This window comes from Bubalus kerabau, chromosome 23 (assembly GCF_029407905.1).
Source record: "Bubalus kerabau isolate K-KA32 ecotype Philippines breed swamp buffalo chromosome 23, PCC_UOA_SB_1v2, whole genome shotgun sequence".
Lineage (NCBI taxonomy): Eukaryota > Metazoa > Chordata > Mammalia > Artiodactyla > Bovidae > Bubalus > Bubalus kerabau.
Window position 1 is genome coordinate 5,812,667 of NC_073646.1, and position 18,601 is coordinate 5,831,267.

Below are 18,601 nucleotides of genomic sequence, written 5' to 3' on the forward strand. Positions count from 1 at the left end.
GTTTTCATTTCAATCCCTAAGAAAGACAATGGCAAAAATGCTCAAATTACCACACAATTGCACTCATCTCACATGCTAGTTAAATAATGCTCAAAATGCTCCAAGCCAGGCTTCAGCAATATGTGAACCATGAACTTCCAGATGTTCAAGCTGGTTTTAGAAAAGGCAGAGGAACCAGAGATCAAATTGCCAACATCTGCTGGATCATCAAAAAAGCAAGAGACTTCCAGAAAAATGTCTATTTCTGCTTTACTGACTATGCCAAAGCCTTTGACTGTGTGGATCACAATAAACTGTTGAAAATTCTGAAAGAGATGGGAGTACTAGACCGCCTAACCTGCCTCTTGAGAAATCTGTATGCAGGTCAGGAAGCAACAGTTAGGACTGGACATGGAACAACAGACTGGTTCCAAATAGGAAAAGGAGTCTGTCAAGGCTGTATATTGTCACCCTGCTTATTTAACTTATATGCAGAGTACATTATGAGAAACGCTGGGCTGGATGAAGCACAAGCTAGAATCAAGATTGCCAGGAGAAATATCAATAACCTCAGATATGCAGATGACACCACCCTTATGGCAGAAAGTGAAGAAGAACTAAAGAGCCTCTTGATGAAGGTGAAAGAGGAGAGTGAAAAAGTTGGCTTAAAGCTCAACATTCAGAAAACTAAGATCATGGTATGTGGTCCCATCACTTCATGGCAAATAAATGGAGAACAGTGGAAACAGTGGCAGACTTTATTTTTTGGGGCTCCAAAATCACTGCAGATGGTGATTGCAGCCATGAAATTAAAAGACACTTACTCCTTGGAAGAAAAGTTATGACCACCCTAGACAGTATATTAAAAAGCAGAGGCAATACCTTTGCCAACAAAGGTCTGTCTAGTCAAGGCTATGGTTTTTCCAATCATCATGTATGGATGTGAGAGTTGGACTGTGAAGAAAGCTGAGTGCCAAAGAATTGATGGTGTTGGAGAAGACTCTTGAGAGTCCCTTGGACTGCAAAGAGATCCAACCAGTCCTTCCTAAAGGAGATCAATCCTGGGTATTCATTGGAAGAACTGATGTTGAAGCTGAAACTCCAATACTTTGGCCACATGATGTGAAGCGCTGACTCATTTGGAAAGACCCTGATGCTGGGAAAAATTGAGGGCAGGCAGAGAAGGGGATGACAGAGGATGAGATGGTTGGATGGCATCACCGACTCAATGGACATGAGTTTGAGTGAACTCCGGGAGTTGGTGATGGACAGGGAGGCCTGGCGTGCTGCAATCCATGGGGTCGCAAAGAGTCGGACACAACTGAGCGACTGAACTGAACTGAACTGAAGAAAGAATGGGAGAGTAAGTGTGGATGAATTTTAAGGAAAAGGAAGAGACCGACAGAGCTGATGGCTGGCAGCCCTCATATACCCAGTGAGTAGCAGAGGTAGAATTGAGAGTAAAAGAGGGAAAGATAAGCAGGAAGAGGGATGCTGATGGGAGGCACTGTGCAGAGGCTATTGATCAGTGAGATCTGTCTGGTAAACAGGCATCTGGCAGCCCCAGGGGAGGGAGCTGAGCTGACAGCAGCAGCCCTGTACACACCATGCCATCCACCACATGTATACTACGTGCTGAGCACGGCCTTAGCTTCATGACGCTCTTTACAATGAGTATCACCGTCCACACTTCACAGAGGAGGAAACTGAGACTCCAAGAGGTGACATACATTGGCCACAATTATGTAAGAATTAAATAGCAGGACCAGTGTCTGAATCAATGTCCGACTGCAGTGCTGGGGCATGCTCTGCCATGAACTTGACTGTAGTGTGTACAGGCTATGGGGTCCAACGCCTGGCTTCAATCCCCAGCTCCAGCATTTCCCGTCTCCAGTCCCTGCTGGAGATGAAACAGGGGCAAATGTCTTAACCTTTGCATGTCCTGTTCGTCTCCTATATAGAATGAAGATAAAGAATGAACCTTATAGCTTTTTGCCCCTGTTTTTATTTTTCAATTAAAAATTTTTATTTTATATTGGAGTATATGCTAGTTTCAGGTGTATAGCAATGTTTTTCATATACATATATCTATTCTTTTTCAACTTATTCTCTCGTTTAGGCTATTATAGAATATTGAATAGAGAGCCCATTGCTATACAGTGTGTCCTGGTTGGTTACCTATTTTAGAACCTTATAGCTTTTTGGTGAAGGTGAAAAGTCATGCTATAAATTGTGGGAGGCAATTAGCAATGTTACCTGGTGCACAAATAACCCTTCATATATGCTAGTCATTGTAGTTATTTTTGTTAGGGTTCTTGGGAGCTCCTTTTGATGTACAGGAGGAAAGATCAGGGTGTCAACTAAAACCAGTTCATAGTCTCTAAACCAAATGGATGCATCAGGTCTTGAGTCTTCCAGAAACACCTCACTCCTTGGAAATTAAGTGAAGGTCCCTGAGAAAGGTGAGCAGTCAAAAACATTCTCTTTCTACTGCTTATATCAGAAAAAAAATTGGTTTCTGTTACTCTGAGCTTTTGAGGATGAGTTAGAAGAATCTCACTACTTGTACATTGTGATGAGGTTAATGAAAAAGAGTAACTAAAGGGAAAGAAAAAGTCCATTGGGTCTTAATTAGTATCTGACTATATGCCAGGCATTCTACAAGACATTTTATATAACTTATTTAATTGCACCCTTACAAGAGCCCTGTGCAGTGACTACTAGTATTTTTCCTATTTTACAGATGAGCAAACCCAAGGTTCAAGTTTCTTAATTAAGCAAGTTACAGAGTTCATAGGAAAGGAATCAAGAATCTCATCCATGACTCTCAGACCCCAAAGTCAGCTGAAGTGACAAGCTTAAACCGGAAGTTACCTCCTGTTTCTTAGAGACATAGACTGGGCCTCCCAACTTCCGTGAGAAAAACCCAGTCTCTCCTCTTCTCCTTCTCCCTCCTGCCCGCCTGCCCCTGCCACAGCTCAACCAACCTTGTCGACTCTGTTTCAAGATGTTGTGAGGGCCCTGTGATCACAGAGCCCATTCCCACACCATAAATTATTTCCTACAGTTTTGACACCATTTATTTCCATAGCATTATACACTCCAACCTTCTGACTACTTAGGATCAAAAGGTATGCTCCGGGCTCACATCTCACTCAGCTCTCAGACTTGATGCACCAAATTAGACCCAACAGCAGAGGCTCCAACCTGCCAGGGTCTGTAATGTCACATCACTCCGATAGTTTAGCCCATCTTTATCGATGGCAAAGGAGAAATGGACTGATCCACGGGGGTGGGGCTTCCATGGAGGAGGCTTAAAGATGTGACAGTTGAAGGGGAGAGTTGGGATGTTCAGAATCAGCCTGGGTGGTAGGAATTCAACTGGCTATGGAAACCAAGGCCAAAGGCAAAGATTTATAACAGGCCAGAGAAGGAGAAGCTCCATATGGGGAACTGTGAGCTGCCCCTGAGAGAATCATAGAAACACTAGTGAACAAGAGGGAAGAGGGATTGTGGCTGGAATCAGCCCAGGCTCAGAGGTTCTGGAAACCTGTGGACCACATACTCATTAGCAGATGGATCTGTTTGGAGGAGCATGCACTGATGCAGAAAGCAGAAAGGGCATCTATTTTTACATCACTATTTTTTTGAGAGCGTGGTGGCTCAGGTAGTAAAGAATTCACCTGCAATGCAGGAGACCCTGGTTCGATCCCTGGATCAGAGAGATCCCCTGGAGGAGGGCATAGCAACCCACTCCAGTTTTCTTGCCTGGGGAATCCCATGGCCAGAGGAGCCTGGAGGGCTGCAGTCCATGGGGTCACAAAGAGTCAGACACGACTGAAGCGACTTAGCACACACACACGTAAAATGAATAAGACACATCTCCTGCTCTCATAGAGCCCCAAACCTAATAAAATACACAGATGGATGAACAGATGCTTTTAATTCAAGTTCTGAAATAGAGGAGGATTCAAGGGAGAGAATGAACACCTAGAGGGGGTGATCAAGTCATCCTCCTCTCGCACCCACCCCTGTGCCCTAGCATTAAGGTCAGTAAGAGGCATTGGAGGTCATAGCCCTGGATATCATGGTGCATGGTGTATTTTAATCATCTGGACCAAGTTTGGCAAACAGCAGAGAGACTGCCTTGGGTTTACTGTGCATATAGGTGAGGGATGGACAGGAGAATTGGGAAATCCACTGGACACGTGGATCGGCACCTGACTGTAGGGGCAGCAGGAAAGAAGACCCTTGATGATGGTGGTGGTGGTGGTGGCCGTGAGAACAGCCAGCATTTATTGGATGTCCTCAGCCTGCCAGGCACAGTGCCGAGAATTTTACATGGATTACCTCATTTCTTCTTTCCAGCAGACTTGGGTGGGTAAGTATTCACGTAAATAACCTTCATTTAATGGGTGAGAAAACCAAGGCTCAGAAGAGTTGATGGGATCCATTCACGGCCTCACGGCTAGCAGGCAGAGTTAGTGTTTGATTCTAGGCAATTTGCCTTTGGCACCAGCAGCCCAACTAAGATGGGGGAAGCAGGCTTGAACACCCCCTTGGGTTACAATCTGATTGCTCAGCACAAACCTCTCATGACAAATGATGTTAGCGCACACTGGAGAAACTTCATGACTGAGCCTGCTTCTCGGCACTAATGTAGCTTGACTCGAGGCTGATATTCCACTTATCTCCCCAGAATGACAATTAGGAGGAGAAAAAAAAGAAAGAGTTATTGCTATTCTGGCTTCCTCTATTGAGCTATGAATAAATGATGATAGCTGTGAAATAGCATGGTGTTTAGATCATTTCTGGTAAATTAAAAAAAAATAAAAATTGAATAAAGTGGTAATCCATGTAGCCAGTTAAACAAGAGGAGCGGAACAAAATTGGTAAACTCTTTCAGTGTCTTCCTGGCCTTGTCATTCTAATGTAATTAGTTTGCAAAAATATTAATTAACACTCAAAACAGCTGACACATTTTACATGCTGGTTTGAAATGTGTTAATTACGCCTTATACTTTGCCCCTGTACCATCCCGGGTGGCGCCATAGACAGGGATTCTGGTCCTCCATGCCCTCCTCCTTACATACTGGGGGCAACATGGATACTGAGAGCTTTTTGCATTGCTCAAGAGTTCCGTGAACCTTTGGTGGGAAGGAGAGAGAACAGTGTGTAGGAATAGCACCTTGTGGTTCAGTGAACGTCTACAGACATGGTGTCTCGGGAGGCTACCTCACTTCCAATGAGTAAATGCTGTCCTGGGTCAGCAGGGTTTGCACATGGAATGTAGACACTGGAGTGAGTGACGTCTGAGCATCTCTCCTTGGACTACATTCAGTCTTTGGACTAGATTCTGTCCCGATTTGCCAGTGGACTATCTACTCATGCCCTTGTAGATGGTGCTGAATTCTGTGTCTTGTGTAGACCTAGCCTTTGTCATCATTAAAGATGTAGATGTTGTCTGTTTCTTTGTTGTTTTCTTAGTTAATATGTTAGTCAGGAGAGGTTAGGTGGTGCTGAAGTAACAGGTTAACCAGGAGATCTCAATGGTTCACCCAACAAATCTTATTTTTTGCTCAGGGGACCAATCCAGTGAGCATAGAGTGACTCTCCTGGGGAGCTCTCTCCTAGTGATCAAGCGATACAGGCTGCTCTATCCTGTGGCTCCACCATGTCAGCACACACCTTCTCCATCCCTATGGCAGGGGAGGAAAGAGAATGAGGGAATCTCGCGTGTCTTTTTCACTGTCTCAGCACAGAAACGGCACCCATCACTTGCACCCACAATCCACCAGCTAAAATGCGTCCCACTGTGCCCATGGGCAAGGGGTTTGGAAATGTGAGGCTCACATAGATATTCCATGAGTAGTAAATACCTGCCCCGGTGTGATAATGATGATAATAGTCATCTCTATTGTCATCCCAACCACCATGCTTCACCAAACCCTACACTATGGTTATGTGACAGGCACTCTGTTTTACGCTTTGCATGGGTTTTTCTTATTGCAGTGTCATTCTTTCTGTCACAAGAAGAGGAAACAGAGGTTCAAAGGGATGAGACTATTGTTAGCAAGGGATCCAGCCAGGACTCAATCCGTAACGCGATAGCAGTGCCTCCAGGGGCCTCTGCCTCCCACAGCCCTTGGCAGCTTTCTTTCTGTAGCATCCTAGGAGGAGGACCTGGGAGCAACACGCAGGGCCCCCAGGAGGAAGCTAGAGAAGGGTCTGTTACGTTTCCAAAGCGTGATTCTGTCGATGCCCCAAGTTTACGCAGAACCTATTCCTTTCAGCCAGTAGATTCACATTCAGTGCCATATTTGATTCTTGTAATAATCCTGTGGAGGATTTGGGGGAAACGTGATGAGCTCCTCATTATAGATGTAGTAGCAGAGGGCTTGGGAGGAGACCTGCCAGAAGACACCTGGGTGATCACCAGCACGTGTCTGCAGTCCTGACCTACGTCTTCAGTTGTGTAGAACTGAGGGTCCTTGAGACCCTAGACCAAGGAACTGTTACCTTTTGTGTTTCATGAGTCCCTTTGACATCTGAGGAGAATGGTGGGTCTTTTTGGAGAATGTGTGCCTGTGTGCTAAGTGCCTCCAGTCCTGTCTGATTCTTTGCAACCCCATGGACTGTAGCCTGCCAGGCTCCTCTGTCCATGGGATTCTCCAGGCAAGAATACTGGAGTGGGTTGCCATGCCCTCCTCCAGGGGATCTTGCCAATCCAGGGATCAAACAGGCATCTCTTACATCTCTTGCTTTGGCAGGCAAGGTTTTTCTTTTTATCACTAGAACCACCTGAGAATAAAGTTTTAAAATATATAATATGAAATACTTAGGATAACTAAGGAAAATGTGTGTATTGAAATGCATTTACTAAAATAATAAATGTGATCCAGTAAAATTGTTGTTTTCCTTTTTAATACATTAAATAACAAATTTAATAATTACTGTAACTTGGAAACAGCAACAAGCTTATGACATTTTGAGATATCTATGACAATTATAATGTTATGACTGAAAAATTCTGTGGACTCTGTAGGTGACAAACTCACAGGTACTGGTAATTCTACTGTGAATTGCTGCTCATATTTATAATTAAAGGAAATTTGTTGTTGTCATTTAGTGGCTAAGGAGTGCCTAACTTTTTGTGACCCCATGGACTGCAGCATGCAAGGCTCCTCTGTCTTCTGCTCTCTCCTGAACCTTGCTCAAATTCATATCCATTGAGTCAGTGATGCTCTCTAACCATCTCATCCTATGCTGGCCCCTTCTCCTTTTGCCTTCAATCTTTCCCAGCATCAGGGCCTTTTCCAATGAGTCGGCTCTTCTCATCAGCTGGCTAAAGTATTGGAGCTTCAGCATTAGCATCAGTCCTTCCAATGAATATTCAGGGTTGATTTCCTTTAGAATTGACTGGGTTGATATCCTTGCAGTCCAAGGGACTCTCAAGAGTCTTCTCTAGCACCACAATTCAAAAGCATCAATTCTTCAGCATTCAGCCTTCTTTATGGTTCAACTTTCACATCTGTACATGACTACTGGAAAACCATGGCTTTGACTATATGCACTTTTGTGGACAAAGTGATTCTAAAGGGAATGAACCCAACCAATTAGTCACCAAGTCATGTCTGACTCTGCAACCCCATGAAAACTGCCAGGCTCCTCTGTACATGGGATTATCCAGGCAAGAATACTGGAGTGAGTAGCCGTTTCCCCTTCTAAGGGGTCTTCCTGACTTGGGGATTGAATCTGGGTCTCCTACATTGCAGACAGATTCTTTACCATCTGAGCACCAGAGAAGCCCCACTAAAGGGAATGCTAGATTACAATTAGAGGTTACTGGAAATAAAATTTTATTTTTTCTTATCTAAGTCTGTAGACCCACTGAGTCCTCTGTAGGGACACTTTCTGGGTCTAAGTTTCCACGTTAGGAACTCTCTCCATCCTTGGCTCTGGATTGGCTTCTGATTCTAGTTGGTCAAAGTCCAGAACTGGATGGTGTCCAGCTCATATTATGGAAAAGGTGAAGTTTGGTGTCAGTGCATGCCTTCAACTGTCTCTGCCTCCTTTGTTACATCTTCCGTGCCCAGAGTCTGGCCTTGACCCTCTGAGCCTTCTTTCCCACCAGAGCACATGTGGCATTGAGTAGAACCAAAGGTTATTTAAGGCTTATGTGTTTTCAATCCTAGGTACCATGATAAAACTTTGTACCTATTATTTCACTGAATTCTGGTAGAGACTATTGTTGCAGGTGTTTTACAGAAATGGTGATGAATGGGCTTCCCTGGTGGCTCAGATAGTAAAGAATCTGACTGCAGTGCAGCAGATGCATGTTTGATCCCTGGGTCAGGAAGATCCCCTGGAGAAGGAAATGGCAACCTACTCCAGTATTCTTGCCTGGGAAATCTCATGGACAGAGGAGCCTGGTGGGCTACAGTCCATGAGGTCACAAAAGAGTTGGACACAACTGAGCAACAACATTTATGAATAGTACTATGCGCCAGACACTCTTCTAAGCATAGTAATTATTATGATAGCCATAGTAGCAGCAGTAGTAATAGTATTACTAGCAGGTAAGACTTACATAGTACTCACTAGATGGCAGGTCTATTATATTCTAAGCATTTTCTATCTTTTTAAAAAATTACTTCCACCACATTACTATCCAGAGAGTATTGTTATCCCTATTTTAGAGGATGGGAAATAGATGGAGAGGTTAAAAAACTTGCCCATGAGTTGCATGACTGTGAAGCAAAGCCTTAAACTTTGATTTCACAGTCCTTAAGGTCAGCTACTAAGTTCTGCGGTCTTGTTTTTACTTCATTAAATATTCCTCAAAACAAGTCCAATAGTGGATTCTATGTTTGCCCCCATTTTATAAATCATGCAATTGAGGAACAGAGGAGTTGTAAAGTTGCCTCGGAATCAGCTTCATTCAACTAGAAGATGGAACCAGGAAGAGCACAGGTGACCATTCAGGCAACTTGTTAAGGGCCATGCTTGGAAAAGCCATACGTCACTTCTGCCACCTCCCATTGGCCAGAACTCAGTCACGTGGTCCCACTGAACTGCAGGGGAGGCTGGGAAATGTGGTCTAACTGTGAACTCAAAGGGGAAAAGGGATGGTAGCTGTCTCTAATACAAGTACTAAGCAGAGCTCGGGTTGCTTATCTTGGGGGAGAGTCTGTCCACAGCAGAGGCACCCTAGTCCCAGGATTGATCCACAGCCCCGTGTGATGCCTGGGCTCAAGCTGCAGGTGGTTTCTCAGCCACCCGGTGCCAAGGCACCCTAGGGCAACTTGTAGACTAAATTTGACACAAATACATTGCTGCAAATTAGAGAACGTGAAAAATTTCATGCTGTGGGGATCTGGACTCTGGGTCTATTTTTAAAAGCTATGAAGAGTCTGCAAATGAAGTATTGTCAAACAGAAAACAGATTAAAATGTGTAATCGTTTATTACTATACATTCAAATGAATATTTAAAATGTGGTCTTATTTTTGAAAATGAAAATGGTTGTTGGCTTTGCTCTCTCCTTTAGCTTGGTGTGTATTTTTAATTTGAGTGAGCCAGCCCCTGCCCTTAGGATCTGCTGCTCAAAGCCTCCATGGGTGGCCAATTTGCAGTCACAGGATTAGGCCTGCAGGGTGAATGGGAGAGGTGGACACTCCAGTCCTGAGCCATTTGGTACTATGTGCTTTGCTCCCCCCATTCTCAGATATCGAGGGTTATAAATCACAGCCTCACTTTCATGGTGCCATTTTTTGGAGAGAGGGGAAGGGGATGGAGAACAGAAACAACACAATACTGATTTAAAAACACATTCTGATTCCAGGTGTTTACAAAATTAGGCACACATTTCAACTGGGAGTGGGGGAGGTGGGGGATATTCCCCACACCCCCAAAGAGAAAGCAAACCAGGAAACAGTAGCAAAAGTACAGCTCGGTCCCTCATGACTCTCTTCTGCAAATTCTCCGAGAAGGAAACCAGGCTACTTGAAAACGACTCATCTTGGTGTTCCATCTCACTGTGTAGGTAAACAGACTGATAGCCTCATAGCAGTGTAGTCCCAGATGTGGGTGACAAGCACCCATGGGTCCCCACAGACAACTCCCTGAATCGTTCTGAGAGAGGAATGCGACCACGCGCATCTCTCTTCTTCTGGAATTGGAAGCCTGTTTGTTTGAAGCTAAGAGCATTCTAGGCAGCTCCGTCTGATAAGCATGGGATTTTCAGCCATCCACCCTTTGTTTCTTTCGTGTTCTGACTAGAACACCAGTCATGTAAGGCAACTGGATGAGAAAATCACTTTGATTAGTGACTTTCCTGTGGATATATTTCTTTTCTTTCATATTTCATGTACTGAATATTTTATGAAAATGTTTTCCTTTCCGAGTGAGCTAATGCTGTGGTTTAAATAATATGACTGGAAGGTACAAACCTTATTTCTCAAAACAGAATCATACTAAGGGGAAGAAAAAAGCACAAACATGTAAAAGCCAGTGGGGCAAACACTTGAGATCAGGTTCACCTGGATGTGATTTCCAGTTCTCTTGGGATTGCTGTGTGATCTCTCAGCACCTCCGCTTCTGTGAGATGGGGACAGTCACTGTTACAATCTGATACCATCAACGAGTGCGTGCGTGCTCAGTCGCTCCTGTCCTGTCCAACTCTTTGCAACCCCATGGACTGTAGCCCACCAGGCTCCTCTGTCCATTGAATTTTCCTAGGCAAGAATATTGATGTAGGTTGCCATTTACTTCTCCAGGGGAATTTTCCTGGCCCAGAGATCAAACCCACATCTCTTGCATTGGCAGACAGATTTTTTTTTCTTTTTTTACCATCTGAGCCATCAGGGAAATCCATGAGGGTGAGGATTACATGAGATAAGGCAGTTATAGTGTGGGGGTACAGATCCTGGTACGGAGCAAGTTGTCAGTAAATGGTCCCTCAATTTTACATTTGAGCAACATCCAGACAACCCCAGAGAGTCCTCATCGATTACTTTCACCTCCACCTCCTCTTCCTCTGAACATTGTCCAGGGATAGATCTGAAAGATTTCATTGTAACTCTGGGAGTGGATGAGATGGATGATTGAAAGATGATGGAGTCTATTTTTTAATCTGGCTTCCCAGACTCACTAGAGCTCCCAGGACTTTGCTTAGTGCCTGTGGTAGAGACAGCTCTGAATTTCCAAAACCCATACCTTTTCCCCTTTGGTCTCATGTACCTGTGTACTAAGTTGCTTCAGTCATGTCCAATTCTTTGCAACCCCATGGACTGTAGCCATGGACAAGCTCTTCTGTCCATGGGATTCTCCAGGCAAGAATGTTGGAGTGCATTGCCACACCCTCCTCCAGGGGATTTTCCTGACCCAGGGATTGAACCTGCATCTCTTATATCTTCTGTATTGACAGGTAGGTTCTTTACCACTAGCGCCATTTCCTGGCATCCCTTGTGGTTTAATGGGACCATGTGACTGAGTTCTGGCCAATGGAAAGTGGGCAGAGTGATGTAGGGCTTCCCAGGTGGCTCAGTGGTTAAAAAAAAAAAAAAATCTGGCTGCCAATGCAGGAGACTCAGGAGATCTGGGTTTGATTTCCTGGATCAGGAATATCCTCTGGCAGAGGAAATGGCATCCCTGCTCCAGTATCCGTGCCTGGAAAATCCCATGGACAGAGGAGCCTGGTGGGCTACAGTCCATGGGGTTGCAAAGAGTCAGATGCAACTGAGCACAGGAGCATCAGAGTGATGTATGACTTTTCCAAGTGTAGCCCATGAAAGTCCCATGGATTAGTCACCTGCAGTCTCTCTCCTTCCACCTTTGAGCTGGATGAAGCCGACTCTGAGGCAGGTTTCTTAACTTCTCTGTCACTCAGTTGCCTGATCTGTAGAGGTCTAGTGGTCACAGGAACAAACAGTTGTTATGAAAGCCCTTGATGTGTGGTGGGTGAGATCCAGAGGTGATTACAAGAAGCTCTGTGAGGGGACTTCAGTACCTCGTAGGCAGAGTGTGGCATCGACTTGGGGAGAAATTCTTCCTCCCATTTCATCAGGCTCTGGTGGTTTCAGAGTCCCACTGCTGTTGTTGCTGTTGTTTAGTCACTAAGTCAAGTCCAGTTCTTTTCAACCCCATGGACTGAAGCCTTCCAGGCTGCTCTGTTCCATGGAATTTCCCAGAAAAGAATATAGTGGAGTGGGTTGCCATTTCCTTCTCCAGAGAATCTTTCCAACCCAGGGATCAAACGCTCGTCTCCTGCACTGGCAGGTGGTTTCTTTACCTCTGAGCCACTAGGGAAGCCCAGAGTCCCATTAGAATCTCCTAGAAATAGCTGGCGCTTCTGCTGGGGGAGCTGATGTCTCACCTGTGCCCAGCTGCGGGGGACGCATGAGCCGTTGCCTTGCGAGCCTGCGTGTGAATGACGTCGGATCTTGTCAAGTCTGGGCACTGAGGCCAGATGTTCTTTGCATCCCTTGTGGATGAGCACGTTCCAGATGGAGACCCCTGGGACCTCTTAGCCTCGCCCGTTTCTTCTGAAGTAGCAGTGGCGGCCACAGTCTGCCAGGCTGATGGTGTCTCGCGCCGGTTCCTCTCTGCCCTGCTGGTGATCTGTCTCCATACAGCGATTTTGTGCATCGTTAAGGGAGATGTCATATGCACATGCATGAGGCTGTGTTCTTACCCAGAATGTCACATTAGACTCCTGGAGGCTTTGGAGAAAAAAAAAAAAATTCAAATCCAGTCACATTCCCCACACCCTTAAATCATCCAATCTTCCACCTGATGCCCCAAAAGGAAGCTGTTAGTAAAATAGCAATTTGCAGAGTTAAGAAAAGCGTCACACAGAATGTAAGCTAAAAATGTGAACTTTTTTGACCTATGCTGAGGGAGTGGAGTCAGGACCGATAGAGCCGTGTGGCTTTTTCAGAGGGCTTCCCAGGTGGTTCAGTGGTTAAGAATATGCCTGCTAATGCACGAGACATGGGTTTGATTCCTGGGCTGGGAAGATCCTCTGGAGAAGGAAATGGCAACCCGCTCCAGTGTTTTTGCCTGGCTAGTTCCATGTACAGAGGAGCAGACCCTCCTTTCTCTCTCTAAGTGACCAGCAGAGAGACTGGGATGTGGTCAGCTTTCTGCAGAGATCCTGGCTTGATCTGAGCTCTCTACTCTGTGGTCCCCTTCAGAAATTTTCCCTATGCTAATGTTTCTTGGAGAAATTTGCTTTGAAACCAAAATAAAGAAATGAATTATACTCACTCATGGAGTTTGGAGGCAGGAGGTGCCTTTCTTACTTACCCTCTCATTGACAGACATCTGCTGGGTGCCAGGTGGTCCGATGGGTTCTGGGTCTTCTACTCTGAACCCCGTGGGTCTGGCTGTCAAGTCACGTGCTGGGGTTGGGGGTTTGAATCATCATTGAGGAAAGTGCTTAGCGGCAGGTGTGCACTGCGCCTGCTGTGAGACCCCCTGCTGAGAGGGTGCCCCCCCCCCCCCCAGGATTCTGCTCCAGCAATTCAGAGGTGTGGGTTTTTTCCCACAAGAAGCCATTCTCTGACCCCAGCTGGTTGTCCTACAGTTTATCTCAATTCTGATGTTAGCTACCTGCAGACAGCGTCCAGTCCTACAGGCTAAGGGTTCAGTCATACAAGACAGCCCCACGTATCCCCCCGATGCCCCAGTTCAGATGCCAGTCCAAGAAGAGCCCATGATTTTGCCTGACCAGCTATAGGTCAGGGGTTCCAGTGACCACACCCCATCTCTTGGGTACAATTAATTCCTTAGAGTGGCTCACAGGGCGCAGAACTATTCTACTTACTGGGTTACCAGTTTACTTTTTATTGGAGTATAACTGCTTTACAATGCTGTGGTAGTTTCTGCTCTACAGTAGAGTGAGTCAGCTATGTGTATACATATATCCCCTCCCTCTTGGACCTCCCTCCAACCCCCATCATTCCACCCCTCTGGGTCATCACAGAGCACCGAGCTGAGCTCCCTGTGCTATACAGCAGCTTCCGACTAGCTATCTGTTTCACACATGGCAGTGTATACACACAGGTGATTAGAAGTGATTATTCTTCTGATGGCTCAGAAGGTAAAGAATCCACCTGCAAAGCCAGAGACCTGGGTTCGATGCCTGGCTTGGGAAGATCCCCTGGAGAAGGGCATGGCTACCCCCTCCAGTATTCTTGCCTGGAGAATCCCACGGACAGAGGAGCCTGGCGGGCTACAGTTCACAGGGTTGCCAAGAGTCGGACACTACTGAGCAGCTAAGCACAGCGCAGTGTATATATGTTAATCTTAACCTCCCAGTCTGCCCTCCCCTCCCCTTTTGTGCCCGCACGTCTGCTCTCTATGTGTGTGTCTCTATTCCTGCCCTGCAGATAGGTTCATCTGTTAGGTTTCCAGTATGTTATAAAGGATATAACTCAACAGCCTGATGGAAGAGCCACATGGGGCGAGTCACCTGGGAAGGAGACGCAGCGACTCTGAGCCCTCTCGCCACTCCCCCCAGGTCCCCGTGTGCCCACGAGCCCGCAAGCTCTCCAAACCTGGTCCTCTGAGGCTTTCCAGAGCCTTCCTTAAGTCGATGTGATTGACTTGGTTGTTGGCTATTGACGATTGAACTGAATCTCAGGTGGCCCCTCTGTCCCCCAGGAGGCCTGGATTAGGACTGAAAGTTCCACGCCTCTAATCACTCTAATCACCTGGTTGGGTCCCCTGGAAATCAGCCCCCACCCTTAAGTGACCTGGGGGCTTTCCAAAAGCCACTAATTAATATAACAAAAGTCACCTGATTGCTCTCAACACTTAGGAAATTCCGAGAGGTTTAGCAGCTCAGTAGCAGGAATGCAGATGAAGGTGAAATACACATTTGTTGTGAGTCACAGCATCACAGTCCTGCCCAACAACCCCACCGGGTGCAGCCAGGGGGCTCAGCTCCCAGAGTTTCAGACCCCAGGCCTGGGTTTACCCTGCTTCTCTCCTACTTACCAGCTGTGTTACCTCAAGAAGGTGATTCTTTGTGCATCTCTCTTTCCTCATCTGTAAGATCGGGAGTGTTTTTCTCGCTCAGTCATTTCTGACGCTTTGCGTCCCCATGGACTGTTGTAGCCCTCCAGGCTCCTCTGTCCATGGACAAGTGGCCAGTGACATGAGCTCGAATAAAATAATGGTTAGGATTTCTGGTGTTCTAAACAATAGATTGGGCACACACACACACACACACACACACATACACACACAAAGACAACATGCTGAGAGCAGCACAGATGCTGGGGAGCATAACCTAATGGGGCCCTGTCCCCTAACCCCCGACAGAGGTTAGAGAAGCCTCTCAGAGGGGTTCATGTTTAAACTGAACCCCAGCAGATCAGCAAGTGTTGGCTGGACGCAGAAGCAGCAGCCTGTGTGAAAGCACTAACAAGCATTCTGAAGCCTGAACGCGTTTCTGCGTGGGCAGGAACACAGAGCCAGGACCCTGCCCAGCACAGTGCCAGACGGAGGACAGAGAGCCTGGACCCGGCCCCCAGGGTGATTATCAGGATGCTGGGTGCTGCCACTGCTGCTTTCCCTGCCCACTCTCTCAGAAGTGGCAGGGCAGCCCAGGATGAGAGACAAGGGGCTTGTGGACGGAAGATTCTGGGCACCCTGGCTTACCTCGAAAAGACTGTAAGCTGTAGATCTTGAAGGAACACTGTCATTTGCTCATGGGGATGAGGGGAAAGGAGCACAGTATTGGGGACGAGATTGACTGAAAGAGCTGATTCACTGGGAAAGACCCTGATGCTGGGACGGATTGGGGGCAGGAGGAGAAGGGGATGGCAGAGGATGAGATGGTTGGATGGCCTCACTGACTCGATGGACACGAGCTTCAGCAAGCTCCAGGAGACAGTGCGGGGTAGCCTGGCTGGCATGCTGCAGCCCACGGGGCCACGAAGAGTTAGACACGACCTAGCGACTCTAGAACAACAACAACCCAGCCCTGTTTCCCTGAGCAAGTTCCTTTACCTCTCTAAGCCTCTCTTCCTCGCCCACAAGGGGAATAGTAAGAATACAAGGCGTGTTGGTCTCGCAGTGCTTATCTTTATCAGACCCTGGGTGAGCTCTGTCTCCTGGGTCAGTTCCTGCATCCTCACCCCACACAGAGCTCATCTCCCAGCCCAGTAAACTCAGGCGGTGAGAGTTAGTGCTCATCCTGAGGTCCCGGCACTAAGTCATGGAGGTTCTGATGTTCACCCACATCCGTCTGACTCAGAAGCCTGAGCTGTTAATCCCGTACCATACTGCCATTTAGGTTTATTAAGAGGATTAAGTGGAATAATCCATCTCCCCAGCATTTTGTCTGGCACAGATTCAGAAAATATAATATGATCAGACAGATGTGGCTCTAATCCCAGGCTTATCACTTACCGGCTGTGTGACTCCTTTCATCCTTTCATCTCTCTGGGCCTGTTTCCCCGTCTGTCAAATGGGAATGAACTGAGATTCCATCTCATCTGTTAGGAGCTTTCAGGGGGGAGAATGCCGGCAAACCCCTCAGCATGATGCCAGGGACTGAGTTAGCACCCAGCACATCTCAACGCTCAGTGTCGTTAGGTATACAGTAGCATGTGGTACTCAGTCCTGTCCAACTCTGTGCAACCCCATGGACTGTAGCCTGCCAGGCTCCTCTGTCCATGGGATTCTCCAGGCAAGAATAATGGGGTGGGTTGTCATGCCCTCCTCCAGGGGATCTTCCCGAACCAGGGATCGAACCTGAGTCTCTTGTGTCTCCTGCATTGGCAGGAGGGTTCTTTACCACTAGTGCCACCTGGGAAGCCCAGGTATACAGTAGGTGCTATGCCAATGTCAGCCATCCCACCTGCTATCTCAAGTTTCCATCACAGGGGCTTCAGGCATTGCAAAGCCAGGCTTGTAAGAGACCATGGTGTCTCTGAAAGAGGTGGTAACAGAGGCCAGGGGTGCGAGGTGGAGCCATTGGCACTGATTCCTTCCAGCTGATGGTGACCTGCGTGCAGGAAGGGGGATGCCCTTGGTTCGCTGTTCTTCATGTTCTTTCCCCAAAACTAGAGCCTTCCATGCCAAGCCATCTTTCCTGAGCAACACTTTAATTTACATCTTTTAATAACTTTGGTTGCCATGGAAGCGTTGGGATTCAGTTTTAAAATAGACAAACTAATTGTTTCAGTCAGTTTGGGTATTTGCTGTCAAGGAAACAGCCCGCTTTTCCCCACCACCAAGAGCCCACCTAATTGGATATGCGAGGTGGCAAATGAGGGGTATTGACTGCCCCACAGCCAGGCAGAGGAGGCACCATCACACACCCAAGGAATTTCAACCAGTCCTGCTCATGAGCTTAAGAAAGGGACAGTCTGGACTAATGCTGGAGGCTGGGGAAGGTAGTGGGGTGAGGCTTCCAAGGGCCAAGGACACAGCTCCTGAGGCAGCTCCAGAATGGAGTGCAGGGCTCAGGACATTCTGGCAGCCAGACGTGGTTCCTGACCTTGGATGGAGGCCCAGAGGCCCTCCATCCTAATCCGAGGGATTCTGAAAACGATAGCGGTAACAGCAGCAACAAAGCACAGGAGCCCAGGGCCAGAGCCTACTTCCCCAACGAGACAACAAACGTTCGTCTAACAACAGGCATTCGCGTACCTCCTCCTGGGAGTCCTGCTGATGCAGAGGGCAGATGGCACTGTTCATTTATTCAATGATCCAACAAGTATTTCTTGTGTTCCTGTTCCATCCATCAATGAATACCGTTAGTTCTCTGTCCCTGTGGAGCTTATCTTCTGGCAGGGAAAACAGACAATGAACGAGAAGAATAAGGGGTTGTATAGGGCTTTGAGGGCTTCCCAGGGGCCCTCAAAGTGGTGAAGAACTGGCCTGCCAATGCAGGAGATGTGGGTTTGATCCCTGGGTTGGGAAGATCCCCTGGAGGAGGGTACAGCAACCCACTCCAGTATTCTTGCCTGGGAAATCCCATGGGGAAACGAACCTTGGAGGCTACAGTGCATGGAGTTGCAAAGAGCCACACACAACTTAGTAACTAAACCACTGTCATTCCAATAGTTTGGGCTTCTCTGGTGGCTCAGTGGTAGAGAATCCGCCTGCAATGTGGGAGACCTGGGTTCAGTCCTTGGGTCAAAAGATCCCCTGGAGGAGGGCATGGCAACCCACTCCAGTATCTAGCCTGGAGAATCCCATAGACAGAGGAGCCTGGTGGGTTGCAGTCCACAGTGTCACAAAGAGTCAGACATAAATGAAGCTGTTTAGCACACACATACACATGGGGTGTTGAAAGTGAATACATGGAAAGTTAAAAGGAAAGAGTGGAACAGAGAAAAGGAGATTGAGAGTGCAACATTAGTGATGGGTCAGTAAGACTTCCATAAGAAAGTGAGTTCTGAGCTAACCTCTACCAGTTCTCACCTATAAGAGGTGAGGCCATTAGCCAACTGAACCTTGGTGATTAGGTGTGTTGTTGTTTTGTTGCTCAGTCATGTCCAGCTCTTTGTGACCCCAAGGACTGCAACATGCCAGGCCTCCCTGTCCTTCATCATCTCCAGGAGTTTACTCAAACTCATGTCCATCGAGTCGGTGATGCCATC

General features: G+C 47.0%; 1 long non-coding RNA gene across 2 annotated transcripts; it reads right to left on the minus strand.

The window, feature by feature from the left end:
- Nucleotides 1–9,425: 9,425 nt before the first annotated feature.
- On the minus strand, nucleotides 9,426–14,705 carry LOC129637876 (uncharacterized). Of its 2 annotated transcripts, XR_008707617.1 has the most exons (3): nucleotides 14,540–14,705; nucleotides 13,287–13,381; nucleotides 9,426–12,700 (listed from the first exon to the last, which is right to left on the minus strand). It is a non-coding gene; the product is annotated as an uncharacterized LOC129637876 (long non-coding RNA). The 2 variants fall into 2 exon arrangements; XR_008707616.1 differs by lacking the exon at nucleotides 14,540–14,705 and having other exon boundaries at nucleotides 13,287–13,395.
- Nucleotides 14,706–18,601: the final 3,896 nt, after the last annotated feature.